Below are 12681 nucleotides of genomic sequence, written 5' to 3'. Positions count from 1 at the left end.
TTTTGTTTGAAAATACTTTCTCAATAGTTTTATATTGTCTTCAAAAGTAAAATGTTTTTCTACATTTTTGATAATTTATACAAGTGAGTTGTTATTATTTTTTTAATTAATGGTTTTCTATAATTAGGTTCTATACTTTATTATTAACTAGCGGCTACGCCCCCTAGAAGCCTCTAGGGGCACTTAAGGTTGAAGGGAGAAAAGTCGACATCATCCCATTTTAAATTTGAGTTTCAAAAGAGTAAAAAAATAATTGTTTGGGGGGAGGGGATGAAGACACCCTTCTCAAAAATAGTTTAAAACCTTCCTAGGACCTATAAGAAGTTTTACTGTAAAGGAGAACAATATCGGTTCAGCGGTTAGCGAGATCCTTCGGGACAGACAAAAAAAACGCTTACTACTTTATATAATAGGATATGTAATAAAACGCAGGACAGTTTCGTATATTAAGCGAAAACCTTGGTCGATATTACCTATTAATTTTGTAATTTTTAAGCATATAAGTTACTATATAAATCTAACAAAACAGGTTTGCAAGTAATTAGAAACAGATTTCTTTCTTTCTTATTGTGGTTGAAATTTTGTCATCATAGCTAAAGTGCAACTTAATCACAATTATGATCATATTCTAGTACATTTTTACCTTACTGCGTGTTCTTAAATTTTTAAAAGGCTTGTATTAATTTAAGATATAGTCCATAAGATATTATATACTTATCTTTATTTTATAACTTAGCGTGTATTGATATTGTTATCCTTGTTTTTTAACGGTGTGTAATAATATTGTTTTCTGTATGATGAGATATTGGCAAAATATTTAATTAAAATTGTTTTCTTTGTATTTTATCAATTTGGAACACTCAAAATATTTTATAGAATTAAAAGCTTAATTTAATTTGTCAGTCGTCAGTTTGTCTGACAGTCCTTCCGTAACGCTATGGCGTAAATGCGCTTAATTCGGTTGCTATTCAAGATATACAGCTGAAATATTTTGTGAAGACGTTCCAAAGAGCATCCAGCTTAAAAATTATTTTGTTTGTTTGTTTTGGTCTATCGAACAATGCTTCGAAAAGACTGAAAAAGTAATAACTTTTTTTCAAAATGATAACATATTCTTTTTTATGACAACTAAACATCTGCTCTATAAATCACTTTATCCTTTTGTCCATCCATGATTTTTTTGTGCTTAGCTTATTATTGATTTTGTCATTTTCGTTCAATTACTGAAAGGGTATTTTTATATTAAGGCGAAAAATATATTAATTAGGTAGTATGTTATTAAAAACAAGGATGACAATTTCCATAAGGCTAAACAACCATAAGATGACCTTTAAAATTAAATTAACAGAAATCTGAGTGAAAATGATGTAGATATGACGTTAAATAATAATTAATTACAGGAAATTTTATATCGACGCATTTTTAAAGATATGCCTGGATTATTAAATAAAGTTGATTTCAAATTTTATAGTAATAGGACAATTATACCACCTAAATGATTAATATTAAAACATCTAAATAATAAATAAGTTTGAAATGGACTTTTTAAAAAAGATTTTAAAGTTGCCAAAATCATATGAACTGTTTGAGGAATCATTATATAAAGTTTTTATAATATAGGATAATTCTTACATGTCTAAAAACGATTAAAGCAGTCAAAATCTATAATGTAAATTTATCTTTTTTTTAACTTTCCTTTTGTGTAAAATCATTCCTAAAATAAACTTTGCAATTGTTTTTATGGTTTTGAATATTATCTTTCACATGGGGTGGCATTTGGCTTTATAAGGAATACAATCATTCTAATATATTTATTAGCCTAGATAGTCAGTCAGAAATAATAATCCGTTAAATGTAAAAAGTAAAATCTATCAAACGAAGATTTATGTTTATATTTAGTCATATATGATTCAACCTTATGATAATAGCAATTAAATTTTATGAAAATATTATTTCCTTAAACAAAAAGTTAACCTAAGAAATGAGAAAAATTTCCTTTCATACTAATTAAAATGTGTACACTATTTCACCAAAAACATGGTCGGATTGTTCCTATACATTGTCTCTATTGGTCTAACTAAGTGATTGTTCTTCAAGACGTTCTATATTTATTGCCATGGTTATAGGGTAAAGTAAATTAGTAGAAAAGAGTTTGCAAATTAATCATAAAATTGAAAAAAAAATGAAAAAAAAAATTCTAAGAGGATAACGCCAACATTTCTAAAATGCCTTATGAACGAACGTACAGGCACTAATTATAAAAAAGCCTAACTTTTAAAAACCATTATTGTAGCCTAAAGTTACCACTACCTTTATTACTGGCCAAGATATTTCTAGGTGATATGCAAATTTGTTTGTGCTAATTTTTCACACTAGGTCAGAAAGGTGACTTTTTTACACTTGGAAACCAGATTTAGTCATGGTAGAAGAAACAGGGACATTTATGTTCATTTTTGTTAGTAGCGAAGCTACTCTATAACTCACTTTGTCTGTACGTCAGTCATTCCATTAAGCTATGGTGGAAATGTAATATTTTCGGCTATTATTGAAAATGGACAGCTGAAGAATTCTAAGTCATATGCGGCTCAAGCATAAACCCTGTTTTGTCCTTCTATCTGTTGGTTATGCTTAAAAAGACATAAACCTTACTTTGTAAAGGTTTCGCGATTTTCTGGCATATTTTTTTGCATTATATTCCTAATTCTTATCTTTGTTATGAAAACTGAACATCAGTTCTATAACTGACCTTGTCCGTTTGTCTAATCAATGATATTTATGTGCTCCGCTACTATGAGTGTTGTCATTATTGTATATTTTTTCTTCCTTTTTTAATTTTAACGAAAGATCAAAATTATATATTAGTTACTTCTTTTAGTTCTGGGGTTTTCACTGGTGTATGGTTTCTAGCAATTGTTGGAATTCTTATCATTCTTCTTATCAGGTAATCTTAAACCATCGACTATAGGGTTGGGAAGATGATAGGCTCGAATCCCGGCCCGAACCACGTCATAACCAAAGACGTTAAAAGTTGTGCCTACTGCTGCTACATCAGTTGCACAAAATTAATAGTAAAAGCAGAAGGTGTGCCTTGGACCAAAACAGTCACAATTTTTACCTTTCACAGTTAGGATTTCTAGACAAATATCGTGCAATTAAAGGCCTATATTAATATTATCAGGTAAGCGTTCCTCCTCCTTCTTACAACTAAGTTTTGTGCGTTATACTTTTCAGGATTTGTAACCAGTAATAAGTAAACCTTTAAACAAAGATTTAAGAAAATTTTATGAATAAAACATAACAATAACTTGTTTTTTGTGTTTTATGTTTTATGCAGAGGTTTCGTGATAAATTTATAAACAATAAACGGTTGTGGGGAAAAAGGTGGGTCCGGCTTTCTGGCATATCTCAAATTTGGCGAACTTAAAACATTCGCAACGCCTAGATAGAAATTATTTTTTTCTATTTAGAATATTTACATTCTATATTAAAATGCACTAAAAATTATTAAAGGATTATTTTTTTGTATATCAAAAACATTAATTTGATTTTAAAAATTAGCGATGGTATCGGAGACAACTTCGCAGGAAACTAAATAAAATTCGTGTTACATCTAGGATGACTTTAGAGTTTAAGTTTTAGTAGCGAATTTACTCTATGTTTAACCCTAAACGTTCGGTACCCTTTCTGGACCTTAATAGGTTTGGGGGGGGGGGGGGGCGTTGAAGTTCCCCCCTATTAAACAAACATCCTGTTATTTTCTTATGAGGATTGCTAAATATTCTTTTTAAAAGCGAAGCTTTTCTATAATTAGGGTCGGTCCGTCCGTCCGTAACGGATAGCTTTTTTCGTTAATTTAGGCATGTTAGAATTGTCCTATCGATTTCAAATTTTGAATGGTGATTCCTTTAATAGTTAGGTACGATTTAGAAAGCGTAGCAACTCTATAATCATTACCAAAATGTCCGTACGTCCATTTTAAACATGTTGATTTTTTTACTTTTTTAACAACAAATTTTTTGTGATCTAATCATCCGATTGATCTGATTTTTGGTGTATTAATTCCTGGAACAACAAACTATAATGTTATAAGCGAAGCAACTCTATAATCAAGTCCTGAAAATGTAAGTATGTCCATAAACATTATCCTGTATTAAGCAGTTTTTTTAACAAATTAAATGTTGACAAAGAATTTTAGCTTTCTATCTTAAATGGCAGCTTAGAAAATCACATTTTCCCAAAAGTATTATTGACTGACAGACTGATGGACAGACTGACAGACAGATGGACAGAAATCTCAATATCTCTAAAATTAAGCTCAGAGCCTAAATTTTTAATGTTTGTGGGGTCTTTTGCTCAACTAGCTCCTAAAAGGAAATTCCCAATATGAATTCTGTATTGATTACTTAGTACGGTTATGTTAAGAAAGTTTTCTGGAAAAAATCATCTCAATATCTCTAAAAAAAAGCTCAGAAATTATTTTTTTAGTGTTTGGGGGTCTTATGCTCCACTAGTCCCTAGAAGGAAAGTTTCAAAATGAAATCTGTAATGATTACTTAGTTTGGTTATGTTAAGAAAGTTTTCTGAAAAAAAAAATCATCTCAATATCTCTAAAAATAAGCTCAGATTTAAAATGTTAGTGTTTGGAGGGTCTTTTGCTCCAATAGCCTCTAGAGGGAAAGTTCCAAAATGAAATCTATAATTATTACTTAGTACGGTTATGTTAAAAGGTTTACTACAAAAAAATTATCTCAATATCTTTAAAAATAAGCTCAGAACTTAAATTTCAGTGTTTTGGGGTCTTTTGCTCCACTAGCCCCCGTCCTAAAATGAAATCTGTAATGATAACTTAGTTTGGTTATGTTAAAAAAGTTTTCTGAAAAAAAATCATCTCAATATCTTTAAAAATAAGCTTAGAACTAAAATTTCTACTGTTTTGGAGTCTTTTGCTCCACTAGCCCCTAGAGGGAAAGTCTCAAAATGAAATCTGTAATGTTTAGTTAGTTTGGTTATGTTAAAAAAGTTTTCTGGAAAAAAAATCATCTCAATATCTCTAAAAATAAGCTCAGAACCTAAATTTTTAGTGTTTGGGGGGTTCTTTTGCCCCACTAGCCCCTAGAGGGAAAGTCACAAAATTAAATTTTTAAAGTTTTATGGGTAGATCCAGTCATGTAAGAGAGCTTACAAAAGAATTAGGTTGATAACTAGAAAAAACAAGCCAGGGCAAAATTTGCTATTGAATTTCATTTCCTATACAACTTCCCCCCTCCCCCCTTATTTCATTTTTTTTGCCAGCCGCTAAATATTAAAACAGCTGTAGAGCGGCCAATTCTAAAGCTATGATAACCAAATTTTAGGACGAACTCTTAGTTTACATAACAAAAAAATATTTTTCTGACCATCGCCGAAAAACGGCAAATAACGGGAACCGCCATTTTCGGCGTTTACGGCGGTTGCCGACGCCAATTAAGTTTTTTAAATGTTTATGATTACAGTAATAGACTACATACAAAATTGGCTGGTCTAGAGCTGTTATGCTCCACTAGCCCCTAGAGGGAAAGTCCCAGGATGAAATCTGTAAGTGTACAAACTTCCACCTTAAATTTTTTATGGAATATGGATATGATTATACATGAATTATAATAAACACAGGTCTAAAAAAAATTTGAAGTAAATTTGTTGCAATCTTCTTTAATACAGGAGAATTTTTAAGGACATTTTTAACTTATTTATAGAGATGATTTGCTTATAACAATGTACCTTGTTGTAATAGGAAATCAGAATCCCAAAAATTAGCTTAATAAATAAAAAATCATCATGTTTTAGATGTACTTTCTAGTAACAATTATAAAGTTGCTACAATTCAAAAACCATACCTAATTATTATAGGAATCATTATACAAAGTTTGAAATTAATAGGACAATTCTAACCTGTTTAAATTAACCAGAAGAGCTAACTCTGCCAGAATAATAAACTTACATACAGACAGACAGACTTTAATTATATAAAAGCTTTGCTTTTAAAAAGCTGATATGACTTTACTCACTAACAGAATAATACTGATTAATTTTCCTTTCCAATATTTTTCTCAACCAGAGTACACTTGAACAGAATATATTTGTTTTATTTTTGAATCTTTAACCATTTGAGGGTGAGGAGAAAGTTGAATGGCAGGAAAATGTTGGCAAATAAACTAATTTTTAAAAGCAAATCTACACTGCAACTCACTTTGTTTTTTCTCCCTGTTAATCTGTCACTCTGTTTGAAATCCTATAAGGAAAATACCTACAAAATATAAAAATTAAAAATAAATGTAGTAAAAAAGTTGCATTAACCCTTTACAGTCGGGCCCCTTGCCGCACCTTAATCAGTCGGGGGGGGGGGGGGCCCTTATTATCTTAGTTCCTGTCAGAGCTAGAGGGCTAAATTTTTTTGTGCAAGTCCCCTGTTTGATAATGAATTTCCGACCTTTTATAAGTCTAAGTCAATTTTCGCTTCCTTCACCCTTTTATTTAACAACCTTTGTTTTTAGGTCTTTTTTTACTTAAAAATTTCAAACGGCTGTAATTTTCTTATTTTTGAAGCTAGAAGAAAAATTTTTTTCCAGAAAATGTTTAGGTATCTTTATGTAAATTTTACATTAGAAATATCAAAATATAAATTTCTGCGGCCGCAGCTGTACTTGGCAGCTGCAAGCTGCCGCAGTCGGCGGTCGGCGGGAAAACGGCGGCGGATCTTCATGAAATTTTAATATGTAATGTAGACATGTAAGAAAATCTTAAGTTTACAATTTGAAGTCTCTAAGTCAAAAATTGCGGCCACAGGAGCCTTTTAAAGATTTCTGGAGACCTGAAGGATCAGGACCTGCAGGATCATACCTGGAACCTGAAAGTGACTTGAACACCTGTATTTTATATAAGGATGTACTACTAGAGGATTTTTTAGTATTTTGGCATGATAAAATGCTTTAGTCAAAAAAATATTTTTGCTCTTTACCTTGATGACCCTGCCAGGTTTGCTGGCATCCTGTGCCCGCCAGGATGGAGATATTCAAAAAATTCCAACTCTCAGTTATGTGTCATACCCATACTTAAAAAGTCAAGCAGTTTGGGCTCTTTATCTTTCACACACAGAAAATGAGATAGAAAAAACCGGATGGGGGGGCGTTCAACGCCCCCCCCCCCCCGACCTTTAAGGGTTGACAGACATCTAAATCATAGATAAAATTCGCCAACAATTTCAAGATCCATATTTCAACTCCATTTATCCCTGCAAACATAATTTACATTGATGCGAATACATTCAAACACATGCGACGCATGTGAATTAATTGATACTTTATCTAAAGTCGCTTGTAATAAAAGATTTAAATATATCTATGTATATAAAATACATTAATATACAGATTTTTATTTTTTTTTAAATTTTAATTATTGGTGGTGTTTAAACCACTTTTTTGAACAACGCCCCCATAAATCGTTTCCATGTATAAATTGAAGAAAAGTACATTAAGCTATTAAGTACATCGATAAAGTATTTTTTTTCTTCATAGTATTTAAATTAATTTTTGAAACAAACTTAGAAAAAAAGCTTTTGAGATTTTAATAATCATTAATTAATTCTTTAAAAAAAAAATTAATTTAAATATCTGAAAATTTGCCGTTAGTTCTTAGTTGGTATAAAACAAAATAATTTAGAGTAGCGGGGCTACTCTATTACTATCAATATTACAGAAATTTTAAATGAATAGTAAGTAAATATCATAATATTAGCACCAGTTTTGTTAGCTCAGGCATTTGGAACCTTGTTTTCACTTATTATCCACGGAAAGATGTCTATAATACGATGTGGTAAATTACTCAGCTAAATTTATTTAGGATCTACAATATTTTGATATACATGATACAATATATATTTTTTTTATTTAATGAAAAAAATATATTTCTTTTATTTCATGGAAAAAAAACATTTTCTACTTTTCATCCCTTTTGTCCTTGTTAACACAGTATAAACTTTGTACAGCAGAGAAAGAGTGGGCAATGACAATAGTCCCCAAAGTTTTAAATAACGTTTTCTTATTTATTGGCTTAACAATTTTGGGGATTGAGTCAATTTGAATTGGTTGCATCAATAGGTTGAGTGTTCACACTTTTTAACCACAAATTTTAATCTACATAAGGGGTTATTCTAAGTATCATCATCGGGGATGTATATTAATTTATCAGCCATTGTCTTATCCCTTTAGATCCATTACACTCACTACTGTATACAACTTCTAATTTAATTTGCTTTTGTGTATTGATAAAACAATATGCTTATGTGATAATATGCGGAAATGACCGCACACCGTTGAATTGGTTTTTTCCCCCCCAACTAATTTGTTTCACTACGCCTCCCACTGTATAAAAGTAGTCAGTAATTAAGAACGATAAATCATGAGATATTTGATCATGCACCTCATGCGTGGACCCACCATATTCCCTACAACCCAATAAACTACATATGTATTTCAAAGCAAACTTGATTAAAAACGTATGCTAAAGTTTTATGTAATTTTTTTAAAATGCATGAAAATGGTTAAATACCGGGAGGGAAAATAAAGTAATAGCATTATAAAGAAATACATCCAAAAACATCCATAAAAGCGAAGCTCTCAAATGAGATGGTAGCAAAAATAAAGCTTTTAATTCTATGTTTTAAGATTTTTTTGAGGGGTTAACTTTATATAGCCCAAAACCGACGAAGCCCAATCTGTACCACTTTTGATGAGGGATTCTCCATCTCTTTTTTAGGGGTTTTCTCTCCACTTCTCCTCTCATGTCCCTCATATTATGACGTCACAGGAATCAAAAGTGATGCAAAGGTGGTACAGATTGGGCTTCGTCCCCAAAACCTACTTCAAAACATATCACGAGCTTTCACTGCATATTGCAATTTACAATTTATGATTTTAAGTTGTTTTATCATGATTTGATTTTTTTATTGCATCATAATAAAACTGTTTTATTACATATTAGAAAGTGCAAGGTATCAGGGGTAAATGGATAAGTCAATCAGACATTCAAATATATTTGATTTGATTTTAGCTGCCACCCGGCTTAAATATCCCGCCATTAAAATGCCAGCTTTAAGATTTACTCCAGCCAATGGATTTGTTATTAATTGTATCGTACACCAGATTATCATGTACTCTAACAAAGTGAAACTTGTAGCTGGCTAAAATATAGATCCCCCTATTCACCCTCTTTACCCCATCTCCTTCCCTCCTATTAGATGAACGAAGTGACGAATAAATTCTTCAGCACTTAGTTTTGTTAATAATCTAAAAGCTGCTTTTGGTGAATTAACCGCTTAGTTAAGCCGCAGCCACTCCCCCTAAATCAACGATGGATGCATATTGCGTATCCATGAGAGAAAGTACTTTTTAATTGGAAAAAGATATTATCCATTAACTTATCCCTAATTCCCTGAAAAGGTACCCAAGAAGCGTGAGAAAAAAAATGCTCCAATTAAGATCTTTTTATTTTGATCAACATCAAATACTTTACTAATATATAAGATTTATGCCAGGTTTTTTAGACCTTAGGGGCCGAAGTCCTGGGCACACAAAACTGCTCCTAATATTACGATTTTTTATTTTTATATTCGTGAAAAATTGTCTGTAATCTGAAACGATACATAATATATCAGTGTGGCATAGAACCAGCGGTTATTAATCGGTTTCAGCCATACTCGGAAGATTTTAGTGGGATTTTTCACAACATCTATCCCCCCCCCCCCCCCCCCTACAACTCTTGGACGTATTTGGTAAAATGAAACTTTTTCATTTTGTTTATTTTTAAAGATTAAATATATCCTTATATGGAAAGTTGAAATTAACCTGATTGTTTAAACACACAGCTCTAGGGCACAATCAACCAATTTGTGTAAAGAGGGCCACTTAATAGTTTAAACAAGGATGACAATATCCATGAGTACCAAAGAACGAAAAAAACATTGAATTGTCATAACAAAAGAAAGAAAATGAGTGTATACGCAAAAACTCAAAGAAATCCCGAAATTTTTAAAAGATGACTTCTAAAGCATGAACGACAGAAAGACTGACAAAACAATGTTTGGACTAGATGCGCGTAGGAATCTTTACTAAAAATATCAGCTGTATAACTTTAATAGCAGCCGTGCAGTGGAAACACATTACCCTCATTGCGTTACAGACTGACCGACAAAAAAGTAATATATAGAGTAGTTTTGCTACTAAAAATCAAATTTTCGATATAACAAGAAAATTATTCTTAACTTTTTCAACTCCTAGCTACCAGTAAAAACATCAACAAAAAAACAGAATATTTAAAACTTAATTATAGTTTCTCTATTTTCACTGTATTACAGTTTATTTTTCTTTACATTGCAAACTTGTAACTACATGTTTGTTTTTAGACTGTCATAATTTTGTTCAAACACGGCACAATATATTTTTGTGTAACAATGACTGAACATCTTGGTTTGTTAGTAATAAAAGTTGACAAAAGCCTTTTTTAGCATCATCATTTCATAAAAATTTCACTTTCACACGAAAGTTGTTATCCTTGTTTTTTTTAAAGCGAAGCTTTTCTATAATTAGGGTAGGTCCGTCCGTCCGTTCGTCCGTCCGTCCGAGACAGATAGCTTTTATTCGTTAATTTAGGCATGTTGGAATTGTCCTATCTATTTCAAACTTTGCATGGTGATTCCTGTAGTAGTTAGGTACTATTAAGAAAGCGTAGCAACTCTATAATCATGACTAGAATGTCCGTACGTCCATTTTAAACATGTTGATTTTTCTACTTTTTCAACAACAAATTTTTATGTGATCTAATTATCCGTTTGATCTGATTTTTGTATATTGATTCCTGGGACAACATTATTATAAGCGAAGCAACTCTATAATCAAGTCCTAAAAATGTAAGTATGTCCATAAACATTATCCTGTATCAAGCAGTTTTTCAACAAATTTACTTACAATTTTGCCTCGACTCTTATACTTTTTATTCTAATTATTCAGTTTAGACACTATACAATTGTTAATGTCCGTTTGTCCTACAGTTTCAGTGCTTCGCTTTTTTGGATGTTGTTATCCTTGTTTCAAGTCACTTTGTCTGTTCGTCTGTCAGTCAGTTACTCCGTCAGTCAGTCCGTCAGTCAGTCAGTAACGCTCTTGGGTTAATGTTATTTTCTCAGCTGCTATTCATGATAAATTGCTGATTTTGTAAGTTATGTAAGTTATTCTACTAAACATCAATATTAGGAAATGAAAAAAAGCGAGAAAGGGTTGTAATTTTTAATATTTAGATTTGAAGAAAAATATGAAGTTGACAAAAAGAATAGAGAAGAAAAGGAGAAGATTAAACTAGGAGCAATCAGGTTTCATTTTTTATTAGGAAGGAAGGGGACAACGGCGCTACATTAAACTTTCTTACATAATTATTTAAGCTATTAAGGGAACGATATATCAAAAAATAAATTTTAAAAAAATCATTAAATAATTATATTCAAAAGCCAGGACTCTTATGAGATAATACAATGGTTGATAATTTGATAAATATCCTCAATGATAATAAACCAAATTACCCTTTCTGTTGTTTAAGATTATTGGTTGGAAGATTTGACAAAACATGTTTGATACCAACCAATTAAAAGTTATTGCTCAAAGTCTTTGAGCCCACGCATAAGAAAACTTTAGATAGCAGTTAAATTTAATTTCAAATGTTCTCTCCTTCCCTGTTTAAAAGCCTTTGTCAGTAGATTTGTCAGTAAGGCAACATTCTATATCAGACAGTTAAGAAATATGATTACATATTGCTGTTACTGCCTAAATAACTACCTATTGTTGCATTTTTCCTTTTGATTTTCATCCTAAACGAAGTATCCTTAGTTAAAATAATTGATAAATGTTCATCGCATCACATTATAAATTCTTTTACGCGTATAGTAAAATGAAAATTTTAGGATTAATTCCAGTTTTGTTAGTTTTCTTATTATTTGCGTGAAAATAATCTCTGTAATACTATGCGATACATTATGTTTCATTATTGATATTAACCTGAAATATATTTAAGATTGGCTGCCTATCAGATGGGATCACAAATGAGAAACAGAAAGAAGAAGCAAAGATGAACAAATATATTTAAAAACATTGAATAAAATGTAAATATAAATAAGAAAAAAAAGAACGAAAACTTAGCTACCAGTAATTTTTCTTGCGCTTTTCTTATAGAGGCTAGGGACGAAGTAACCTATCCTATTATATAAAGTTGTAAAATCTGTTGCTTGAAATTTGTATAACTACTAAATCTATTTGGATCTCCAATTTTTAAATCTTCACTTAAATCTTTGAATGGTTTTAGACTATTTTATTTTAAGATTTAAGTCTCGTTTAATTGTTTAAGGTTTCTTTTCTTCCCTACCTCTACGATTACAGGTTCCACTGATGCTGGGGGCGAAGCCGCTAATATATTTTATAAACCAGAGACGAACACAGTAATAGTGTCTGACTGGTTATGACGTAACAAAAAAGATTAGCCAATGAGAGGCCACTATAAATTTTACCATTGGTCAATAACGGCCTCTCATTGGCTAATTTTTTTTGTTACGTCATAATCAGTCAGACACTATTACTGTGTTCCCAGAGACTCCTGCTTGTTTAA

The 12681-nt window shown here is 31.2% G+C and overlaps 1 long non-coding RNA gene across 1 annotated transcript; it reads left to right on the top strand.

The window, feature by feature from the left end:
• Positions 1-30: 30 nt before the first annotated feature.
• Positions 31-12204, top strand: LOC145330531 (uncharacterized). The gene is made up of 4 exons (XR_013883451.1): positions 31-83; positions 2876-2941; positions 11327-11398; positions 12094-12204. It is a non-coding gene; the product is annotated as an uncharacterized LOC145330531 (long non-coding RNA).
• The last annotated feature ends 477 nt before the right edge of the window (positions 12205-12681 follow it).

The sequence above is a fragment of the Acartia tonsa genome, chromosome 10 (genome assembly GCF_053477335.1).
Source record: "Acartia tonsa isolate MP-2025a chromosome 10, ASM5347733v1, whole genome shotgun sequence".
In the NCBI taxonomy this organism is placed as follows: Eukaryota; Metazoa; Arthropoda; class Copepoda; order Calanoida; family Acartiidae; genus Acartia; species Acartia tonsa.
Note: the sequence above shows the minus strand (reverse complement) of the source record. Positions and strands in the feature narration are given on the sequence as shown.